At 40.1% G+C, this 25282-nt stretch overlaps 1 protein-coding gene across 1 annotated transcript in view; it reads right to left on the bottom strand.

The window, feature by feature from the left end:
- Positions 1–10545: 10545 nt before the first annotated feature.
- IRS1 (insulin receptor substrate 1) overlaps positions 10546–25282 on the bottom strand; it is a 59095-nt gene continuing 44358 nt past the window's right edge. Inside the window, exon 2 of the mRNA XM_069865403.1 lies at positions 10546–11604. The gene's annotated coding sequence lies outside the window, so the exon portion shown is untranslated. The remainder of the gene's footprint in view (positions 11605–25282) is intronic.

Genomic DNA, 25282 nt, shown 5'->3' with positions numbered 1-25282 from the left:
AGAACCAGGTCTATGACTGAAATTGAGTCATGGGTGAATATTTAACATACTCTAAGATACAAATAATCTAACACTTCCTCCAAGAGATAACTCATCTTTAAATACATCCCATAGAACATGTGCACCTCTATTATATCATAAAGCAAACCATAAATTGAACCCCATACAAAAAACATCACTGCAAGTAATTCATAGAGAAACACCACTGCTGTGGATGCTGCCTTTTCCTTCCAGCAAGTCAGTTTCTTTAAACAAGCCATGCTCAAACAAGAAAAACTGAGAAACTGCATCTTAAAAACAAATTAATTAGCTTCCTACAAATTAAATTTTTCCTTTCAGTACTCTGAAAGCTTTTATCCATATTTCCTTCTTTTCCTGTAATGATAAAATTGATTAAAGTCAAATTACATTTCTGTAGGCATTGATTCGCTAAAGCTTTTGATACAGCCCATTCTGGTTCCATGAGCTGATAGGATAGATCCTGTCTGGGAAGCCACCATGGTGTTTGAAGTAGTGTTACGCAACGGATGCCACAATGCTCAGGTAGTCAAATAATCCAGCCTTAACAGCTGAGCTTTTTGGCAGATGGATAATTCACACAGATCTGTGCTGGTGTCTGCATATAGAAACTGCCTAAGTCTTTGGACAAGGCCCTGTTGAATGTGCGCTCAGAAGTCAGGATACACCAACCACAGAAGTGGTCATTGGGAGCAGTTCAAAACATTCTACAAGAATGCTTTGATGCTATCCAGAGCAGTACTACTGGCCAGTAGCTAAACTATAATTATGCTAGCTGGATCTGAAATCAGGGTTGAGTTGCAAGAATTCCCTTCTCGGCTCACCCGTTCCAGACCTTGATCAAGGCCAACGTACTTTTGGGAAAGTTTAGTTCCAGCGAAAATGTAAGCCTACAGCTGAAAATCTCTTGGGTTGTTTTTTGTTTTAAAATCTAGGTCACATCACTCTAGGAGCAGCGGCAGACTTTCCACACAGGTGCAGAGGACGTGGGGATACTCTATAAACAAGAAGCTACGAACAAAGAAATGTTTACAAAAAGCTAACTGTACATACTAAAAAATATATCAACATCAATTCATTATAAGCTCTGCCTCTGGTCTGGCTACCATCTGTGAGGGGGATTTTGCTATGCTGTGAAACAAGAGCAAGATAGAGTTTTAAACACTGCTCAGAGCACACAAGCCCTGTGTTTATTCCCAGCAACATACTCATAAATTATAAAACCAAAAAAAAGAACCACTTTGACTGTGTGGGCTGTAGGAATTTACTTAGTCATGACATGTTCTGCCTGCTACTGCGACCGAGGTAGGCACTGAGAAGTTTTCAGCCGAAGTAGAATTTGTATTAATCAGGTACCTTACCACTGCACACCTGAACGGTGGCCCCTAACTCCATGCATCAGCAATGAGGGATCACAGCACTCAGATGGTTTCCCACGACAGAAGGGTTGGGCGCAGCCACTACCTGGGCAGTAGACCCGTCACATCACCCTTGCAAGCACGCGTGCTCCATGGGAACGGCCAATGGCACCATCACAGACAGCAGCGACCAGCGGCTGAGCCCTCTGGTGACACGGTGCCCCTTCTTGCTCCTGAGGGGACATCACATAAGGCCAGTCAGGACACAACCATCTCTCTGGTGTGAGCAGAGTTAAGTTCAGCATCCAAGCTCAACTTTGATCATGCCATTTTCACAGACAATGATCACAACTGTGGATTTTGTTAGGCTTTTTCCAATCTCTGTTGGCCTTGATTTTTAACCCACTGCTTCCCTGCATAATATACTACTTCAGCTTTGAGCCTGATGCATAGCTTTCTCCTTCAAATTTTGCTTGTGAGAAGAAGGTTTGCCTCTACTCTCTACTCTCCTTACTGCCTCTAAAACAGGGGATTGACTAAACAATAATTATAACCTGGGAAGTCTCTATTTGCTGCGTGCATTGTGATGTTGGTTTAAGGAAGCCCATGCACAGGATACTCTCACACCAACCCAGGTACGGTTCCCATTATCATATAAAAAGAACTGGCAGGGAAACATGATTTTTCCCCTCACCCCCAAATAAAAAAATCCTGTGACACTGAACTCCCTCTTCCCTTCCTAAGTCTCATTTTAATCCTCACTATTTAGGCAAAACACAACACACTAGTATCTCATGGGCTACCTCATATGGTAGAGAACTATCTTGTGTTGATTCAGCCCCCTCTCAGAAATGTACATGTTGTTTTCCTGTCTTAGGAAGTCAGGATACATCTTGTGTTGATGTATTTCAGTTCACTTTGCCGTACATTACCCTGATTAATTTTGGCAGTGACAAAGTTGGAGAAGTAATTTAAAATTATGATCACATGGAAGCACTGTATTTTACTGCAGCAAAATCAGCATTCCCATTTTAACTCTCCTGACCTTTCATTTCCTGTGAAGGAGCACAGTAGGTAAAACATGTTTGTGAAGGCATGGCCCTAAGAGTTCTTACAATTTAATTTTTGAATCATTTTCCTTCATAATAAATGAAAATGCATAGTTTTACATTTGGCGAGACAGTCTTGCAGTACCCCAATAGCATCAAATAAGTATAACAAAGGTGGAATTAGAACACTAAGGCTGTTAAAACAAAGAAAGTCAATCTAAATTTATCTCTGTCAACCTTAGAAAACAACACAGAAGAAACCAAGGAATGCAAATGATAGGCATGAGAAATGTGGCTCTTGCTTGCTGGGTAAAGTTTGCTTTGAAAAAGAATATGCAGAAATACTGAAAACAAATTGTGCAAAGAAGACAAAGGGAGAATTCAAGCATGTTGGACTTGTATTTTGTTTCCTTTGAGTTTCATCTCTAGTTTCCTTCTCATTATAGCTATTGAAATATTTTTGAGGGAAGTATTATAATATAATGACAGTTATCTATGTGAATTGCAAGTCATTCATGGCTGAATTCCTCTTTTTAAGGATTTTCAGACTAAGCATGTCCCCTAATGTCCCAGAATAATTTCTGGCGATCACTGGAGCTAGAAGAGTTGCTGATTGCTGGAAAGTGACACAAAGTGTCTATACAAAGATCAAATATTAATTTATTAGACAGTACCTATATGAATGTATATTGTGATGAGATCAATCATTGATTCTTCACTGTCAAGTTTCTGGAAGTGGTTTCTACTCTGCATGCACGCAAACAAAACAAGCAGCAAAAAAACCCCAAGCAAACAAGCAATACCCCAAAAAGTCATTAAACTCTTAATGTTGATCACAGCTCTCCTTAAAAGACCTAATCTAGTCGTCATCAATATATATTACTGTTAGATACCACAAGCATCCTGCTTAACTAACAGCGCTGTTAAGGAAACAGACTGACAAACCCACACCACACAGCAAGTTATTTGCATATCAAGGATATGCAATTTTTTCACATTGATGGAAGTTTCATCAAGAAACAATTTCACTGCACAGCCAGCAAGCAAGGTGTTTAACAAATATATTGAGCAAAAGAGACTCTGAAACGAATATCAAGTTCATTTTGGATTCCACCAAAAAGAGTAGCATGTTCTCTGAGCTGTTAGTCTTCTTGTTTCTTGCTCCTCTTCTTCTAAATACAGAATAAGTTTAGTAGACTGCTATGTTTCATGCTGGAAGGATCCACCTTTTAAGTAGTGTTGTTACCTGTGTAATCATGTTCTAAATTGTATTTATTAAGTGATTTTTGTTATTGTTTTTAAAGTGAGCTCACTTTTTATTTTGGAGATCTTTCTTCAAGCGCAATCATTCCACATCATCTAGCCAGGAACATAATAATTCAATCAGGTAAAACCACGCAGTATACCATCAGGCCATCGCTTCAGGTTGGAGATATCAGAGCGCACAGAGCCTTTTAAAATCAAAAATCATCCTATAATGTGGAAAACCAGTCTTATTTTCCCCAAAAATTTAATGCTATGAGACCATCTACTAACAGTAAAGTTGGAAAGTCTGCAGTTTCAGGATCCACTGCCTTCAGTGACAATTTCAAGTTAAGGATTTCACACTTTGCCCTGTTATTAGGTCATTTAAGTCCAAGTCAACTCAGTGATACTGCTCACAGTTCATCACCAGCGAGTTTTGCTGGCTGTTGCGGTACCGTAGTAGCAGCAGCTGTGAGGAGGGCACGGTTTCACTAAGGCAGCATTGTTCTCAAAGTCAGCATACAGAAGCCAAAGAACATTCAGGTGCTAAAAGTGCTTCAAAGAAAAGAGGAAATCAAAGCAAAGTAGTTTCAGGAAGGCATGAGGAGCTCATCAGTAAGGTGAGCTCAACAATAAGAAGCTCCCTCTTTGAAGCATCCATGGGAAGAGGCATTAAGAGGAGGAAGAAGACCAGCTCACTGTGACTAAAAGAGGCTTCTGTTTTGACAGGGCACAAAGTCAAAATATTATTGGAGAAGAGCATCATATCTTCAAGGATGCTTTGAAGATCTTCATATCAGAGCTCCTATCTCTCACAACGAAACTCCCAGAAAAACAAAGACAACCCAAAGCACTTATACATGTGCATAGAGTCATTCTTAAGTATATACTCACTTTAAGCTTCTGTATTTAGTTTAAAGGGTTTATTTAGTAAAGATCACTTTAATAACTCTTCAGCAGGTATTTCACAGATCTTCCCAAATAGCAGTGGTCTCCTGAGCCAAGGTCAAGTGCAACTCCCATTAATAGATTACAAAGAAGGTTTTTTGAGAACTGCAGACCTGAGTTAAAACTCTTCTCTTCTGGTGAGAATACCATGACTATGTAACAGGAGTAACAAAACTCAATAGTGGAGGGTACTGCTGGGCTTACAGCACAGAACAAAATCTTGTAGCAACCTATTTTTCTGCCTGAGCAAGATGGTGTTAAGAGCAGAGGAAGCATTGAAGCGGAGGCTGAAATCTGGAGAGACAAGAAGGGGTGGAGAGTACTATTGTTCTGCAACAACAAAGTTTACCTATTTTCTCTACAAGCATTTCTATGTTGCCCAACACTGCAGAAGTCAAGTAACTTATTATTCTTTACTTAATCCTCCTAAGAAGTGAAGAAGGTAAAAATAATTTTGATTTTGCATACACAAAACTAAGGCAGTTATCCACATTCACACCATATTTTGGAAGAATAAGAACAAACAGCTCACTCATGTCTCGTTGTTAGCTCTAATTTTAAAAATAACCCAGCAGGCAGAAGTCTCTTGATCTTTCACATACATGTGTCATGTTCAGAGCCTCCTCCTTATCTTTCATCTCAGAAGACAACCCTCAGGATTAGCCACGTGACTGGGAGACAAGTGGTGTGCCAACAGATTACCAGGCCAATTCACAGAGAGAAAGCCTGACAAGGATTAAGACCAGGCAAGTTGTTTCCTGCCAGATTTAGGAAACAGGATTTCTGCTTACCTTTTCCTCTGGTGGTACCGACAGTGCGGATGAAGAAGCCGCTTAAGGGAAGCTGGCAAGAATCCTCCCAGCAGGCTGCATCCCGGCAGTCACAGACATACTCTGAAGGAGCTGAACTTCATGCAAAGCAAGCTACTGATAAAGGTACAAGTACAGTACGAACCTGACTGTTCTACTACGTAGCTGAGGAAAGCCAGACGCTGTGGTAAAATGGCAGAATGAGCAGGACACCAGTGACTCCCTCCTGAGGCGGCAAAAGCATGCAGGTGCACTGCACAGAACCTTCAGGCTGCTCTGGAGGAAAGATAATCAAATTCTAGTTATTGAAACCACAGGAGTATCTAAAGGTTGTTAGAGGACATCCTTCTTTCCTCTGCAGTTACTCGTTTCTGTAGTTATGGGACAAATAACCACTTTTTGACCCTTCATGGTTTTCAATCCATGTTTTGGATTGACATTGTGACTGCGACCACAGGAACTGGACTCTCACCCTAATTCTGTCAGCCTTTTAAAAACAAAAGCCAACAGCCTGTTCATTTCAGAAGATACAGCCTCAGGAAAAAAGCAATGTGAAGTTTGCTTTGCACCCACCTGATCTGACTGTGGGGAGATTCGGGACGTGTGAGAAGTCTTGCAGGTGTTCTCCAGCTCCTGCCTTCCTCAAGTTGCCAAACAATAGTTTAAAGAAAAACGAAATTCTGTTCAAAAATTCACTAGCTGAAGATGAAACAGTAAACTGAAAAACTGTTATAATTATCAATTCTTCTTTCAGTTAATGTTCAAAAAAGAAGAAAAACACAGCCCTGCCACTGGCAGCGAAGAAACCTAATGGGGCAGCACCACTGCTCACAACAGACTGAGGAGAAAACCTCCAATACTTCAACTTTATTGTGTTTTATTGACAATAAATAATTCACGGTGTAACTGACATGTTCTTCAGTCTTATTAATACTTAATTATTAAAGCAGAAACCACCAAATTAACAAGATGATGAGAGATAGGATCTGCAACTCCGCAGTCGAAGAGGAGGGCCCCTCAGCCCTGCTGCCACACCAGAAAGGGTCCTTCAGGACATAAGCCACATCGTGCCAGACCGATTTTTTAAATTAAAAAATAGAGGCATAAAAGAAAGGCAGAGATTGTGACTGTTGCATACAAGAACATCCTGTAGCGCCACAGGCCTTTGGACAGGCAGACAGGAACAGAGCTCACAGGAAGAACTTTTCCTTTTCAAAAATTACTGGCAAAGTTTCAAAGACATTATCTGGTATTTCTAATTTTCTATCAATTCTGAAGCCGTACTGCTGATTTACTGTTTTTTTTTCCACCTGCAACACCCTACCCTCTACAAACACGGTAGCTGAGCTCTCCAGTCAGGTCTCTCTACGCTGCAAAATCAGTGCTTCAATTTCTATAGACAGAAGCAGAGCCTAGGAGTAGTTGCAGAAGTAGAACCATTTTTTCAAGCTGTGACAGAGTAACTCCTCTTCCTGCTGTTCTCATGCAATACAGTTTATCTGCCTTACAGATAACTTGATTTCTCAGAGATGTATTCACTTGGTTTAATTTACAGAAGTCATATAGGTTTTATTTTACTCCTACTGTCTACCTCCAATAAAATGATCAAGTAACCTAATACAGCAGAAATGGGATTTTGGGGGTTCCTTGCAGCCAGAGGGATACCCTCCAAACCCTTTCCACAGCTTGTGCGGTGTTAGGGAGGCTTCACAGCAGTCATTTTTCTATGGCCCTCGCATGATGCCAGGTACCAATTTTCCAACCTTCCACCAATTCAGATCAAGAGTTTAGAATAGTATCAGAACCTTTGACAGAAAACATCTTCCCAGTGAGCTTCATGAGGCACATGGGGTCTGAGATCCCCCCTCCCTCCCTCCATGAGGCCTTGCACCCAGCTTTACTGTCTTATAGTACAGACACCGAATTCTTGCTTTGTTTTCTGTAACATTTGACCATGCCCATTGCAGGCATACACTGATATTTGATTATCCCATTAATGCTAGGGCAGATGTAGAATACAAAATTTCCAATTTGAATGTATTTAAATAAAGAATCTAGAATAAACCTACTTTCTCAAGTCATCATTGATTCGCCCACACCTTGTCCTCTTATACCGAAACATTCTTTCAGAACACACATTTTGGGAAGAAGCGAATATGACAGATCATGGTCTTCCCCATCTCAGATTCCTCATTTCATCTGTTTTCAACAATAGTATCACTTTAAGGGTACAAAGATAAAAAGAGCTTTTCTACAAACTTAAAAGTCCTTAATTTATTCCACTTCTGCTCTTTTCTATTCTATAGCCTGAAGGAGTTTATTCAGCCATCCAATAAGTTCACCAACAGCTTATTTATGGTATCTTCAAAGTCACAGCTCAATGAAATTACTAATAAGCAGCTAAACACAAGGTGAACAGGACAAGGGTGAATATTGTGGCTTCACACCATTGAAGGAGCCTTAAGACTTGCAGGGTGAAAACAAACAAACAAAACAAAACGCCATTGACTGCATCCAAAGATGGGTTGGAGGTCACATAAGAGATGGGCAAAAGATTCTACCTAACTTCATCATTTTCAGTATTGCTTCTTTAAACTAAGCTAGCTTAGGTGAATTATGTTGCAGAACAAAGCATTTAACATCTATCCAGCTTGATTCAATTAACAGTTGACATGCTGTACTTAAGCTGCTACCAAGCACTAGCTTCACAGCTAATCATTTCAAAAGCAGTTGTGAAGGCTGTTCATATTGCTGCATTAATCTGTTGCTGCTGAGCAGAGTTATGTCACTGAAATATGGCACATGCTAAGCTGATAGGACCCATTTAAGCTCATACTACTCATTACCCAGTCCTTGAGTGTAATAGAGGGCATGAATAATAGCTTCAGCTAAAAGTCATCTGGTAGTAAGATGGACACAGATGCTTAGTTCTTAAATATGCAGAAAGTACACTTACAGCACTAGCGTACGCTTATAGCCATGTCCCGAGTTTCCTTCTTCCTTACTGAATTTGTACTTTTGCTGGAAAAAAAAATTAATGCTATAGGAGACATGCAACATTTTAAATACTGATTCTAGAGGTTAATATCAAAAACTGGAGAGATGAAAATTTATTTAGAGTTCCACAATATACACGCCAACTCAGCACCAACCTGAGCTTGAACACAGCAATCCTTGCAAAACTCCAAGTATCTAAGTGTTGCTTGTGCTTCTGGAGACTGCTTCAAATTGTTTTCCCAACCCCATTTATTTTCAACTAATGGCACTAATAAACGCATTCAGTAAAGAGTTTTTGAAAACTGAAGCTGTCCCAGTAATGGAGCCAGGAAGGAATTCAAATAATAACCAGAAACTTCCACTTGAAAAACTTGAAAACAAAATAAACTCTCGAGCATCTGAGCTTTCGTAGTTGCTCATTTTAAAACCTAAAAATAAATGATAATATTGTCTGTGGCAGACAGAACAAAAGAATACATAGAAGGGTAAGATAGTATAGTATCATATTTTTAAGGCATTTACACTTTACATAAAAAGGGTTCAGTTCATAATGGTCTATTTATTACAATTTGAAATTTATAAAAATAAAAATCTATGCAAGAAAAGAATCAAGAACATCAGGTTTGGTTATGAATGTACTTTGCTTCAAAAGCCCTTTCAAACCATTTGCTAAACAGGCATGTTTAATTTTACTAGGAAAAAACAACAATTAACATAAAACCAATGCACATTAACATCATTAGGGGGTAGTTTTTATGTTTTACTTCAGAACATAAGCAAGTTTTCATTGCAATTAAACCCCACTAAAAAAAAAAAAAAAGAATGATCTTAAAATGAAAATTGGTAATTTACAAATTTAAATACTGGTCTGATGCCCGTGGCTTTCTTTCTGAAGCAAGTGCAGTCTTCTTACATATTAATGCTTCTTTCTTTGAAAAAATACACATCATTCATCACTCATCAAGAGAAACAGGCAAGCTACTATGGATCAATTAGACCCTTTCCACAACAACAGAAAAACAAAGCCTCATGCATTTTACTAATTGGCATCAGCCTCTTTGAGAGGAGACTTATGTCAGCATAGCCCAAGATTTCCAAAGGCAGCACCCCAGGGTCACAGGTCCTCCTCAAGCTGCAGCCTCACCATGCAGCAACATCCTCAAGTCTGCCAGCATCACAACTCACGCAATTGTTCCCAGCGATGTGGAATCATTTCAGGATTCTTAAGCTGCAAGTCCTTTCTGAAGTGAATATTTTGACTTGACAGGATCAACATGGATATATATGTGTGGTAATACCAGCAGATCTAAGGGAATGATAAGCCCCCAGCAAAACAAGTGAAAAATAGCTCCTTCACCTACACTGTAGTCAGAAGAGGACACTGCATTAACCACAGCCTAACCCCAGACATCATAAACATCTTGGGGGAAAGAATCCCCTTCTTTGAGAGTGACAGCCTTCTTGGAGGTAGATCCGGTGCTCTGAGTACCTGCCTTTTCCTGATAACAAGGATCTTGTTGAATGCGCACTAGTCACTGGAGTTGCTTTGCAGAAGCAGGAGGAAGGACCAACAGGGACCTGACACGGCTTCAAGTTCAATTATCATTTCAACAACATTTTACTTGGAAATCCATGATCTCAATAATTTTCCAGTCTCAAAACAGAATTAAGGCTCTGCAAATGCTACACACAAAATAATTTCTATCTATATAGAGACAGACTGGAGCACAGGAGAGTCACAGAAGAATCCTTCCTCATCCTTCCTCTCACACTGATTTCCAGGCAATCATCTGGGCCGTTCTTTTTATATTTTATCCTGAAGTCTTGCAATGGCTTCCAGTAATTTCAGTTGCTGTGAACTCCTCCACCCACGTAAGTGGAAGAAAAGCTGTATCTTAAAGGTTCTCCAAAAAACTGAAACAAGAGCTTTGGTGAAATAATTCAAGGAAGCATACTCCCTACTATGCCTAATTACACTTGACTTTATTCTTAGGCTATGGTGTTCCACAGCCATTCTCAATTACACACAATGGAAACATCAAAGAAACCTCGTGAGACAATATGAGATATTCAAGACAGCTAACCAAGAAAGCAAAAAACCCCAAAAAACACTACAGCAGATAAAACAGTATCTAGTTTATTACATATAGAAAGAGATTTTCCAGAATTTACAAACACCCACATTTTCATTCCAGGGAAAAAGTCAATTTGAAAAGTTCACCCTTTTCTCTTTTCATTTTGTTTTGTGGTTTTCTGTTGGTTGGGATTTTTTTTTTTTACTTTACAATATATACAATGGAAGACTTTGATTTCTTTTTTCTGATATTTTATGTCAGTTCCTGTGCAACTGATGAATTCAAGTTGACACTTGCAAATATCATGTACAGTAATGTTTGTCTTCATTGTAGTTAATACAGACTATTATTTTACAAGGAGTACAAAATTATTTTTCTTTTGGAAAGAATTCAACTCATCATCAGGGTTATCTTACAACTGATAGGATCAGTAAATATGACTGTACAATCAAGGCCCAGAGACCAATGACTCATTATATTATTTTCTGAATTACAATCTTAAAACAAGAATAGTACCCTACTCTATTCTTAGAAGTCTTGTTTTAAGCAGGTTTCCCACTCTGTTTACAACAGAATATAGTATACCTCAGTTCCACATCAAAAAAGATGTGCTGTAGGAAAAGTTACATTTTAATTAAAAAAGTACATGTATAAATCAAAACCTATGTTAAATATTTAATACTCTTCAACCAACATTAAGTTTTGTATGTAATAATTTACAATGATGATTTGTCATACAGGTTTTCAGCAGCAAATGAAGTTGTGTAAATGTGCTAGTAAAATACCCATTCTCACCATGACATAGTGGTGGGCACATCAGTTCATTGTGGCCAGCTAAGTACTTATGGTAGAGGATGAAGTAAGAGAGACTCATTGTCCAGGTGTCACAGTGCTTCTGCTTGGCACAACACAGGATGTGCAGCTCAGTCAACTAACTCCTGAGGTTTGTGTAAAGTAAACAAACTGAACTGGATGCGTCGTACCCATTTACAGAGGAAGAGGAGGAGGAGGAGGTGAGGTCCTAGTTGTGATAGCATGAAACATTTACAGTCTTGATACCCATGAGTTAAAAGAAGGATTTGCTGAGGTTGTATAGGTCATCATTCTGAAATTAAAAGAGAAAGAAAATTAGCATCATGGGCACTTTGAAAGCTTTTCTGTAATTATTTCCCTCCCCCTCTACTTTTCTCCTAAGAGAGTTATCATCCAAACTCAAAATGTTAGCACCTTGAAAAATTATGGCACACTCAGTTGAACTGTACTCAAGCATCTGAATCCCAAAAGCATTTAGAACAGATGTTGGCAATAAAATTCAAAGCAGTCAGAAATGCGTTTAAAACTTGCAAGAGATTCACCTAAGCAGAAACAATTTAAGTGTCCACATTGATTAACTCTGACAACCTCCTGTGACAAAAGAAAGCAAAGCTCAAACTATGCCTGCTGTTGGTGTTCTTAGTCACTGCAAAAACAATTCATTAAATATCGTGCTTCCTTGTAGGGCTTCCCGGCCACCTGCAAATGCCATGGCTTGCATTAGAAGGATGACCAAGGAATGATGCACTAGGGGTGCATCATTACCATTCCCTAATGACATATTTAATGCCCATAAATTTATCTACGTTCTGCTGGGTGAATAACCAAGTCCTGCAACCCTAATAATGCACAGCACAGGTTTATTGGGGAATGAATGTCAGGCGCTGCTTTTGACCTTGTCACACCAGTCCTCCTCAGGTTATGACTCCAGACTCCCTGACCTAGCACACTGTGCCACTGTCTCTGTCAACAAACCCTCTCACTTCTGCTTTCCAGTTCATTTTACACAGTCAGGTCATCAGCACACGGGTTCTGATGGTGAATGACACAGGACACAGCAGGGTGCTCTTGGTGCCAATCGTGTCCTGCTGGCAGCCCCATGGCAGATGCTTTGGCCCACAGTCTGGAGCCACATCCCTGGTGGAGGATGCAGGCGTGAGGTCACTCACTGGGGCGCGTTGGCTGCCTCTCTGCTGCAATGACTGGCCAGCTGCATGCACCCCCCATGCGCACCTCCAGCCACCAGCACCGCAGACCACAGCCCCGTCCTCCTCTCTTTGCGCTACAGCCATACCCGCCGAGGCCTGAACAACACACCACTGAAATGAATACTATTTTTGTGTTAGCTGGGGTGAGAGGACTGCCATCATTTACATTTCAGGAGTTTCACCTAAAATCTGATGAAGCAAGACTTAGATTTTACATATAAGTGTGCCTATTTCTATATTCGATTTGAACTGTGCTCCTGTAAAGATAGGTAAACAGTGCATTTTCCTCAGTACAAATAAAGGCTTCCCATACACATTGAAATAAAAAAACCTGAAAAAAACTCCTGTCCCATATTCTTTAATTGCCCGAGAAACAGAATTTACTTTGTGTGGTCCTTCAAGTGAAAGGAAAGCCTATCCCTGCAAATGATGTGTGGTATGCTGCGAAAACTCCTTGGAGAATTACCTCACAGATCTCTTATTTACTTTCAGCTTTCTTCTGGACTCACATTGCGATCAACTGGAATGTTCCTACCGAAATATCTATATACAGCTTCACATAGCTCTGCAGCTTACAACTACATTGGACTAAAATTAGCCAGTAATACCATACTTTATTAATAAAGATAAGCGACAAAGGAGAAATGGCTTTATTTAAATGGTGGAGCAAAGTGTACGCGATCTGCATGCTCCATATCTGAGGCAGGTGTTTCACACCCAGCTCTGCTCCAGCAGGGCCAGAGCAATGGCTGGGTGTCCACCAGGAGGGCACCACAGCCCAGCCTGCTCTACACATACAGGGCGAGCAGAGAGAAAGCAAGTAACAGCTTTTCTACATCACCAGACATTATTTGGCTAAGAGAATTTAAGTAGATAAATAATAATTTGCAGTATGAGGGCCAAGTGCTAGGGCTCTTCACTGGTGTTCCTGTCATCTAAACTCAAATACATCATCTGTTGAACAAACTGGCCTCTCCAATCCAGTCCCTCACCAATTCAACCAATATGGCCAAGAACTCATCGCAACCACTACTAGTGGGCATTCATTCCTGGATTCAGAAGAGCAAAAGAAAAGAGTATCAAGTCTACTTGAAAAACAAAACACTTCCTAGAGGAATTCGCTTCTAGACACTGAACACTTCCTAGAGGAATTCAATACTTGCGAGGAAACCTACAGTTACAGAAACCCAGATGCTCACATATTAAAGTCCTGTGCTAGAAGTGTGAAAAAAACCACAGCAGGCTGAAATAGCCAAAAGTTTAAGACCTGAGATGAAGAGCCAGAATCATGTAGAATATGAGAGGTATGGGCTGAATGTCATACAAGCTTCAGCTGCAGGCATGACAGGATGGCTGGGGACCAGTTTTAAGCTTGTAATTATACCTTCAGGATCTTCAGCAGTACAGCATGGAAATATGTCACCCTGCGATAAAAATATATTGGTAGCTTTTGTTTTCTTCTAATTTTGTGAAGGGAAAAAAATTAGACTATTTGAAATGGATTGTGTGAAATTATTGACTTCAATTATTCATTGTCACATCCGAAATTCCTCTCACAAATCTCTTTCCAGGAAACTAAAATCGTGTAACTGAGAATGACAACCCATGCTACTACAGGCCAGCAGTGTTTGTCCTGTCTGAATGCACACAGATGCCTAGAAAACTGCCATTCTGACAGCAAAGCTGCTTCTCCAAGGTCACTGAAAATTTGGCCAACCTATAAGGGTCTTTGTTCCAGGGAATTCTTGTTTGTGCATAACTTATAGCCAAGAGCCCCATCCTTGATTTCCATGTACAAATGCTCTTTGCCTGACTTAGAAAACTATTTCTTATATTTTTGACAAAACAATCTGAACCTCCCCTCTCCTCAGTGAACTATTACATTATGTTTCCAGGCAGAAGTACCTTATTTGGAATTTTAGTCACTGGTGGACACCTCATTGTTTCTTATCAACGGCCATCAGCATTTCCTTAACAACATACAAAAACAGTGCAGAAGACAAGTGTTTTAATAGAGAGCGCTAGGACTGCTGCAAGCTGAGGTAAGGATCATTAAAACTACTGACATCATTGTTGGCAACCAGAGAAAAGGGAAAACCTGTGTTTAATCTATTTCCTATTCACCACAAGTTTCAGCTGGAGTCCCCAGTAATGCAGTTTAGGGATGGCTTTATGGAAAAAATTACTGACGCAAGAAAAACGTATGGAAACAAACAAGCATCATTAAAAGCTACTACAAGGCACCTTTGACAAGTAGTCTCTGCTCAACATCTGTTACAACACACATGTAGATAACACTCATGCATGTTCCAGCTGGCAAAGCTTGCTTCTCAAATCTATTCGTCCCGGCTGGATACGACACAGCTAACACTAGTTCCTATTACAGCCAAACTCCCATTCTTAAATCCAGCAACTAAAAATAAGTTCATACTTCATTTTATTTCCATTATTGGGGAGCTGCAGAATGAGAGGAGTACTAAAAATCTGAACTCTAAGAGCAGATTGTCTAGACAATTTAATAACATCTTTCCTAAAGTTAACAGAATTCTCATACATAAAATAGATGCGTTGTTAAAATACACTTAACGTGTAATCCTTACTCCTTCCTTACAATCCATCCTCTTTGAGAAGTAACCAAGGACGAACAAATATATCAAAAGAAACTAAGGTGAAAACACTGGAAGCAAAAGACTTTCCAGTCACTTAAACTTCTGTTTGCTATTAAGGGGCAATAACATCTTGTCTCTAAAACACCAATAGAAATGCCCTTCCAAAGGGTAATTTCATCTCAAAACAAGTAAAATAGTGCAGCTGCCGTTGAAGGTCCATAACCATGGCAGCAAATAAATGCAACTACTTTGTCACTGATTAAAAAAGCCAGGACAAAATGTGGCTCCAAAAGAACAGACGTGTCTAGTACACTGTGACATCCCAGTGTCAGACGGACAGCTATTTGTTTAGGAAACAACTCTACAGGTAACACAGGCAGGCTAATGACAAGGTGACTCCTGACTGAAAAAAACGCAGATTTTTCCAGATCTCTGAAGGAAGATAATTTCCCAACTCTGCCCTCAACCTTGCTAAACCAAACATAATCACCAAACCTGTACCTATCCCACCAACATCTCAACCGAAACAAGGAACAACAAGGACTGGTTGAAGACTCCCTGTCAAAGTTACTGGTTACAAATAGAAGGTCTTTAAAGGAAATGCATTTGTCATTTACTTTAGTATCACACAGAGCACACTATTCTGTGTAGGGACTTACTGCACAATGAACATGCCTACCTAGTAAAAAATAAAAAGCTCAGAACAAAAGCTCAAAATAAAAATATAGCTGTTGTGCAAATGGACCACTGGACTCGTGCAGGATTTCACAGGTCGAGGTCTGCATGCACCCTGGGCTCCCTTTGTCTGGGCAGGTATAGCCAAAGGTCTCTAGAAATCTGACACAGAGTAAACAAATTCAGTAGTCCTGAAAAACTCACTTACAGCTCTTAACTCATGCAAATGTCACCAAGACAACACCTAATTATAATGAAATGGTGCACATCTACTTAAAAGCTGAACTTACCCACATGGCTTTGTGCTCACCACACTGATGCGCACAAGCAGTGTCTGTTTACAGATTTCTTAGCATTACTAATGCGCACACAGATATGGGAAGTACTTCATTCGGATTAATTAAAAGCACCAACCAAAATTAAAACTACCTTAAATAACTTCTTTTCAAAGAGATGCAAATCCATTGCACAGTTTCCCCAATCTCACACGGACTGTTGAAAGAGTAAAGGAATGCAAGAAGAAACAATGGTTGCTCTAGTGTGTTAATTACAGCCTGAGTACTAACAATAGAACTAAACAAGGTAATTACAACATTGCTATTTAACTTGACAGGCTATAATCTACATTTAATAAGCCTAGATAAGCTTTTCTTCATTGTACCCCAAAATGCCTATTTAGGCTTTCCTGTGAATGTTGTAAACCAGGAATTACTGAGGATCCTTTTCCATCAGGCCAAGTAACTGGTTTTGGTGTTTACATCCCCTTTTTTAAATTCCAATAGGTAATCATTCTCTGATGGAAAATTAAGGAACCTAAGGTACAGCCTTTCTGCTATGAGTCCAGACAACATTCAGTCCCTTCATGTATAGCACTGAAGAAAGTCATCCCCACCACAGAGGAAGATTTTCCCCTTTTCCACAGAAAGAGATTGGGGGGGGGAAACCCCACAAAACTAAAAGATTTTAAAAATAAGATTATAAGCAGAATCAAGTTCTTACATTCAAAAATCCATTTCCTGGGGTGTAACTAGAGTAGGAAAAACACAAATTAAACCACACACATTCTTCAGATGAGCTTCTGCCCAGCAAAGAATTCATCTGTTTGATTCAACTTCACAGCATGTCAACCTGATTTAAACTCACACAATACAAAACTAAACCCACCACGGAGGTCGGGAGGAAAGGCTGCTGCCAAAGCAAGGAAGCCAAGGACTGCCTGCCCGAAGCACCCAGCACAGCAGTGACACTGCTGGAGATCAGATTTGTCTGCTTCCACCTGTAAACAGGAGGAAACCAGCCAGCTCTCCGCACTGCTATGTGAAGATACTGGAAAAAGGAATTCCCCAAGTTTGTGTATATAAAAATCTATTTAAGGCATCTCCTGCTCTCTTACACAAAATCAGCAGCAGTTAGGGCTTTGCACAAAACTGACTCGATCCAAATATTGAATTTCTGATTAAATATTTCATTTCTGATTAAATATTTCATCTTTTTTTAATTTTGGAAAAAAAAAGTTATTGTGGTTTTGTTCTTCTTGAAGATGAAAAGAAACAAGCTGTGACTAAGTTTAGAGAGAAAGAGCTTAAATTCAATGGCCTGTTTTATAAAGAAATTCCACAACCTTTCTTGGGGTGATGTAACAAAGTGACAGAGCACAGCAAACCTCCAACAGCTGCAATTTACAAAAACCAAGAAGCAGCCCACAGATTTTTGTTTTGTTTGCTTTTTATGACATGGAAAATGTAAGTAGATTATCTGTCATTAAGAAGAGCTACATTATAAGTGTGATTCTAAGGGGCTGGTGTTAAGAGGAACAGCAACAGAACAGAAGGGCAATGGGCACAGGAAATTCCATCTGAACAAGAGGAAAAACTTGTTCATCGTGAGGGTGACAGAGCACTGGAACAGGTTGCCAAGAGAGACTGTGGAGTCTCCTTCTCTGGAGACACTGAAAACACACCTGGAAATTGCCCCTGTGCAATTGAATCTAGGTGACCCTGCTTTAGCATGGGAGTTGGGCTGGAGCATCTCCAGAGGCCCCATCCAACCCCCACCATTGTGTGATTCTGCTTGTTTCTTCCCCTTCTGTAAGGGCTGAAGCTCTGGATCTTGCCCCTTCCTTCACCAATAATCCAGCTGAGTAACCAGCTAAAGGTTGAATCCAGTTTAAATGAAGAGAAGTTCCCTTTGTTTTGAGACTGAACATAATACCACTAATATGAAACCATGGAATGCACACTCTCACAAGTTCAATACTGGAAGTTCAGCCCAAATCTTCTCACAATGATTCTCCAATACTCTTGGCCACATTGTTCGTGTTGAGGTCCCTCAGATAAATCCACTGCTGGCCAAGGATCATCAAGTTAATAGCTTCAGCCTTCACAGGAGAACATTGCTTCTGTTCTCAAGATGCAAAGGAACTTGCAAATTCAACAACAGGGATCATTCATTTTGGAATTTGTACTGTTCAGTTCATTGAGTTTTCAGTCTCCAACCCTGAAGAATTCAGGGCCATTCATGCTTCCCCTGATGACCCAAGAACCCACTCCAAGTTCAGAAAGCAATGGTGAAGTTCATTTTGTATGCTGTATCCTTAAAAGAGGCAAACACTGTTCAGTAGTTATCTTTATCAAACATATAACCATATATCAACCATATCAACAAGAGGAATACAGAAACACAACTTCACTCTGCAACTTGTTTCTCAAAGGAGTTTTCTTCGCACGCTTTTTTTTTTTAATTAGTAGTTCGGAATTCAGCAAAACTCTCTGATGCTGGGAATCATCACAACTGCTTTCGCTATGGGGAACCAGACGATCTGTGTGCCTTTAGACACACTCATACACCTCAGCTTGTTAGCAATTTAAACATACACAATTAAATATGACCAAACTTGAGTGCACTGAAGCTGTGTTCATATTATATCAACTAAATTACACCAGCAGTGGAGCTCAGCAACACATTACACCCAATGTAGCTACCATATAATCAGAACAGATTTCAGCTGCTGAATTTTCATTATCCTTCTGTGAACTTGTACTTCACGTGCCTTTCCAGCATTGTGGTTTGCTTCCCCATTCTTGCAGCCAGACATTGCCACTTTCTCCTGTGCTTTACTGACCTGACTTTATAATGCTCATTTTCTGCCAGATTTACTTTTCTCTGACATGTTAAAACCCCCTACATAATTAGTCTGAACTACCTTGAAACTATTCTCATGGTATGCACTAAATTGTCAGAGTTCCACCTTAAAGCAAGGACTGACACCATTCGGCTAAGCTGGAGCCATTTTCCTCCCAATGGACAAGTAAGGGGAAAAAGCAGAACAGTCAGAAGCAAAATGGCATTTAAAAAGAAGACATCGAGATGCCCCGCGGGGGGATAACCTGGCCAGCTGACCTTCCCTTTGAAATTTTGCCAGTGCAAATTAAGTAGCTGGTCTGCAGCACTTCTGGCAGCAGCGTGGGAAGGAAGTTCTGCAGTCATTTTGTATGAAACACTTCCTCAATTCCCAACAACAGCGCATTAAATATCAAAAAAGGATAATAAGGAGGCGCTGGAAAACACATTCTGGAAAATACGCCAAGAAAACAGAGGAGAGGATAGGAACAAACGAAATGTCATAAAGTTGACAAAACTGTAACAAGAAAGCCAAGGTAGATACAAAGCATCCATTATTTTGACGCTGTTTGCTAGGCTTTAATATAAAAAGCATACCATGCAGCAAAAATAACAGCTGAAAACAAATCAGAGGCAGTGCTTTAATGAAATAAAATGAGATGGACTTCAGTAAAAGGCCAAAAGCAACATTAAAGTTTGTGACAACTTGAAGCTGGACTAGAAAGCATTTATTTAACAACAGATTTAACTTTTCACCAAGGCACCACCATCAGTCTGACATCAAACAAATTATAGGAACTGCTTTGACCCATTGTTTTCTCCTTTGTAGACCAGGAAGACAGCACATCATACAAATCTACAACATCTGACACAATTTTGCTTCGATAAGGATCTATTTTCATGTACATCCACCAAGTATGTCTAGTTTCCAGCTAATTTGCGCTCATTGGGCCTGACCTTTTTCACCTTCTCTCTCTCTCTCTCTCTGCCATAAACTGCAAAACTTCTCCAAGTGATTATATAGAATTTTCCTCTTCCCAGCACTTCAAACCTGATGCTCAGAGTCCTTTGACATGCAAGCTTACAATAAAACGTGAAGCATCAGCCATAACTAAAATCTCTTCTGCAACACAGTGCTGTGGTTGGGGTATGCAGTTTTGGGGCAGGTGGATAAGCAGAGAAATGGATGCAGAAAGACCTGAAACCCAAATCTGCTTCTTGGTTTGACTTGCTACATAACTCTACTCACGTTACTTTGTCTTTGCCTCACGTAAAACAGGTAAGATACCTACACCCCAGCTATTTTGTACATGAAATTTTCTTGTGATGAGGAGGAAGTCATGATGTCTCAAACACACAGACACCAGTTCTGGGCCCCCCTCACCACAAGAAGGATGTTGAGGCTCTGGAGCGAGTTCAGAGAAGAGCAACAAAGCTGGTGAAGGGGCTGGAGAACAGGCCTTATGAGGAGCGGCTGAGAGAGCTGGGGTTGTTTAGCCTGGAGAAGTGGAGGCTGAGGGGAGACCTCATTGCTCTCTACAACTACCTGAAAGGAGGTTGTGGAGAGGAGGGTGCTGGCCTCTTCTCCCAAGTGACAGGGGACAGGACAAGAGGGAATGGCCTCAAGCTCCGCCAGGGGAGGTTTAGGCTGGACATTAGGAAAAAATTTTTCACAGAAAGGGTCACTGGGCACTGGAACAGGCGACCCAGGGAGGTGGTTGATTCACCTTCCCTGGAGGTGTTTAAGGAATGGGTGGACGAGGTGCTGACGGGCATGGTTTAGTGTTTGATAGGAATGGTTGGACTCAGTGATCCGGTGGGTCTCTTCCAACCTGGTTATTCTATGATTCTCTATAACATATAGGGAATTAGGTTTGTCCTTAACCTTCCCATATCTCACAGTGTCTTGACTGCGCGATGAGAACTGCTACCTGACAGAAGAGTTCAGACAGTGCCAGGGGCCAGACAGCAGGGTGGCAAGTGTCTCAACAGCGCCCACACGATGACAGATGCAGGGCAGCATCTGGACAAGGTACTATAAATAAAACATCAGGCCAGCCATACACAGATGAGAATAAGAAGAACCAGAAAACTCCTTCATTCCTAGAACACTGAACAAGAAAGAATGTTATTTGTGGGAAATATTAGTTTCTCACTACATGGTCTTAAACTACGAGAGTGCATATGTATTAGTGTGGGGGCAAAACTATCAGTGCTTAAGAAAATAAACAAGGTATGAGAATTTTCTGACTGTACGCATTGCCATGCATTATTCCACATTAAAACAGATGTATGAACCTAAGTAAAAACTACACGCAAATACATTTCTTTATCTGGGAAACAAAATTCCAACATAAGAAAATAAGCCATTACTGGCAGTGCAAGAGCTGTACCCATCTACTGCCACTGATTTAGCAATCAAGACATTTTGGTCTGTGATGGGATTAACCTCAAAAACAATGCTGAGCACTTCAATGAGCTCTGAGGTAGTTCATGGCCAAACTATTCACTGTACATTTTAAATATTTAAATACTTGTTTGTATATAGATTAGTTTTTCAAAGCAATTGTCATCCAATTTATTTCCAGAAACCATAGTAACAAGAAAATATAGGGTGATGAAAGAGCACAAAGGATGTGTAATTCTGATTCAAAACAATGAAGCTATTTCAAGTTTGAAGTATATGAACAGAGGAAGCAGCACCTGGCAGGCTCTGGATGAGGGGAGAGTCCTATTTGGATACAGCTGTGAATTAAATCCACATTATAAAGACCAATCAGACAAACTAGGCTGTTCCTTTAGAGTTCCATTCAGTGAAAACATAAGAGCCTGAATGACTGCCAATATTATATTTTAAAGTTACTAACAGCTTAAATGGACTAATCTTCATTTGTTCAGCTGCCATGATTTCAAACAGGAAACTAATCAACAGCCACATTAATTAACTGATATAATTTTAATAGCAATCTAGCATTACGAGACTGTATAATTACACATGCAAAAGTCAGAGCAGGTAGAAGTTTTTCTCATCTCAGAACTTGCAGTCAGACATTTTAATTCAATAATTCTTACATAAAGTCTATTAAAAAAAACCCCCACCAACGTGTCAAGTGGAAATTTTTCCCTGATAATGCAAGTTGTTCACAACAGTATCAGTAAGAATCTCACTAGATGATAGATACTGTATTATTATGACACACAAGTATTCCATCAGTTGTCACATGTATTAAGGATAACCCTTTAGAAGCTATTAGTACAAGACAATTGAAAATTAAAAGCATATAGGAATACAGATTAAAGGCTTCACATGCACACAAAAGGATCCATACATGCCATCACATCTCATTAAGATGTCATGGTTAATCAGCGACTGAAAGCATCCACTAAACATTAACCTTGACTACCTACATAAAAATCCAGCCTTATTACATTGTATAACCACACTACATAACCTCCTGAAATGGGAAGTTCTTCACATTCTCATAACCTATAACAAGAAGTTGTACCACCGGTCACCCTATCTCCTTAACCGAGAGAGTATTTTTTAACTATCTTGAACTGCTGTCAGTCTCAGCGATTACAAAAGTAATCAATGCTGCATCCAAAACTCTCCTCAAAATAAGTGTCATTAAATATTCTTTAGCATCAATTCAATTCAAAAAGTTACTCAAAATCTACATTACACAGAACAAGGTCTCTTCCCGAAACATGAAGTTGTTTAATATTATACTGGTTAAGCACCAACAACAAGTTTAGAAAACAGCTTCACAAAATAGCATCTGACAAGTAGTTACTGAAACTGCTTGTTGACTTGCTGACTACTGTACTGTTTAAATTAGCGTCGATGATGGAGCATGGATGTCCAAAACTAGGTAGACTTTTGGCATTTAGCAATTCAAAAACTAAAATGCTAGAACTTGTGCTCCATTTCACCTTTGAGTCTTCTAACAACTGTGTATCCCACTACTGAATTCTATGTTATAGTTCAGCCATACCACAGAAAAGCCATTGATTAAACCACTCTGAAAATAACTACTCAAGGCACAAAAATATTTTCTTTTCCTTCAGAGTGACTGTTCAGCGGGCTGCCCAAATAGCAGTTAAACATACGCCAGTCAAGGCGCAAAGACATCCATCTGCTGCAGAGAAGAAAGAGAGTCAGCACAAAACCTAAAGACAGTGAAGTGGAAGAGGAAAAGAGGGTATGGACAGCACAAGTAGCATGGTCACCAAGAAGACAAGATGCATCATGCCATGCTCCAGAAACCTCAGCTTGCGCTGCTTTTTGTAGTCCGGTTTCTTGAAGAAATTGACCTTCTGGAATTGGCAGAACAGAGAGCAGACCTGCTAAACAGGATGTGAAATTGAGTTTAACTTTGGCAGAGCCAAAGTTCCAGATCCACTAAGCTGCCGTATATTTAGTAAAAATCCATGTCTGAGTAAAAAGATTCCTTTTCTGAGACACAGTTTTAACCCACGTGTTCCATGAGAAGGAGAGAGCAAGTGGGTCAGCACCTACCATCAGCCCCCACAGCCACCTCCTCACCAGCCCCAGCACCTCCTGGCAAATACCACGGAAGAAAAGCGGCAGAGGGTACGCTGGGGGCACGAAAGGGCCAGTTAATAAATGGAAGACAAATCTATAGGAAACAGGGTTTTATTAGTTCCACTGCTCACAGATCATGTTTGTACAAGCAGTTTTGCTTGAAGCAGTGTTTTGTCAGTGCTATTACTCTTATGTTATGCAAAGAATGTATTAAATTCTTAAATATTACATGAGATCTAATGGATTGTGCATCACATGTGGGAGGTCAAACAAGGAGGGTAATGTTCCATTCAGCCTTACAGATATAATTTTAAAAAGGGAAGCCTGCATTATAGTTGAAGAAGCAAGTGCAGCTCCAGCATCTGCCTGCGATGGGAGAAAAGAGCTTAGAAAGCAGAAGGAAGAAGTAATATAAAATAAAATAAAAATTAACAACTTGCTTGTAACAAGCAACAAACAGTGCAAGAAAGTTGCCTCTTCTGTTATAAAGGTAACCCAAACCACAGTTACACTACAAAGCAAGCAGTTATGCCGTCCATGATACCTAGTAGTAAGTTAGTTCCAAACTCAGTGCTCCACAGAAAGGAAGTTTTTACAGCATGGTCCCTTTTAAAATGTTTTTTGCTGTCAGGAGTCACCTATATGAAATTCTCCCACTATTCCTTCCCTTACCCAACAGAATATTGTATTTGTTTTTTGTTTTTTAAGTTCTTGTATATGGTTGGAAAATCTCAGCAGCTGCAGTGGTGGCGACTCTGAATGTCCTTGACACTGTAAGGAAAAGGTACGAAGAACAGCAGAAAGTATCTTGACTTCTACTTTCTATTTGTATTTGCATGCCAGAGCAAAAAATACCCTACGTCTAATTAAGGTCTAGTTCTCTTAATCTAAGGCTTTAATTAATCAAGATCAAGCTAGTATTTTTGTTCCAAAACTTCCATTTTAATAGCCGGGGGCGGGGGGCAACCCCATACACAGCATGGAAACCTATCCACATTATTTTGTCCATCTGTTTTTCAACAGCAGCAGTTTTTTCCTATTATTAAACAGCTTTTTCACAGGTGCATTTCATCATTTTAAATCACAGAAGGAACAAAAGAAAACAACTTTGCAACTATGTTGTCATATTGAAAATATATCCATCTTGCAGATTAGAATTCTCTCAGAAGGGATATTGCTTATCACACTCTTCTGCAACACAAGTTTTCTACTTACAGTATTGACATAACAAAGCACGGCTTTTAAGCAAATACAGCACCTGAAATGTAGCAATTACTCTTCCAAACTTCAAGATCACTTCAAAATCAGCAAAAGATCACAGCTCTCCTAAGTACTGGTTGGAAAGGATGAAAAAGGAATAGTGTTTCCAACTCAGAATCACAGAATCACAGAATAACCAGGTTGGAAGAGACCCACCGGATCATCGAGTCCAACCGTTCCTATCAAACACTAAACCATATCCCTCAGCACCTTGTCCACCAGTGCCTTAAACACCTCCAGGGAAGGTGACTCAACCACCTCCCTGGGCAGCCTCTGCCAGTGCCCAATGACCCTTTCTGTAAAGAATTTTTTCCCAACGTCCAGCCTAAACCTCCCCTGGCGGAGCTTGAGGCCATTCCCTCTTGTCCTGTCCCCTGTCACTTGGGAGAAGAGGCCAGCACTCTCCTCTCCACAACCTCCTTTCAGGTAGCTGTAGAGAGCAATGAGGTCACCCCTCAGCCTCCTCTTCTCCAGGCTAAACAACCCCAGCTCTCTCAGCCGTTCCTCATAAGGCCTCTTCTCCAGCCCCCTCACCAGCTTTGTTGCTCTTCT

The sequence above is a fragment of the Phaenicophaeus curvirostris genome, chromosome 10, assembly GCF_032191515.1.
Source record: "Phaenicophaeus curvirostris isolate KB17595 chromosome 10, BPBGC_Pcur_1.0, whole genome shotgun sequence".
NCBI classification, from domain to species: Eukaryota; Metazoa; Chordata; class Aves; order Cuculiformes; family Cuculidae; genus Phaenicophaeus; species Phaenicophaeus curvirostris.
Note: the sequence above shows the minus strand (reverse complement) of the source record. Positions and strands in the feature narration are given on the sequence as shown.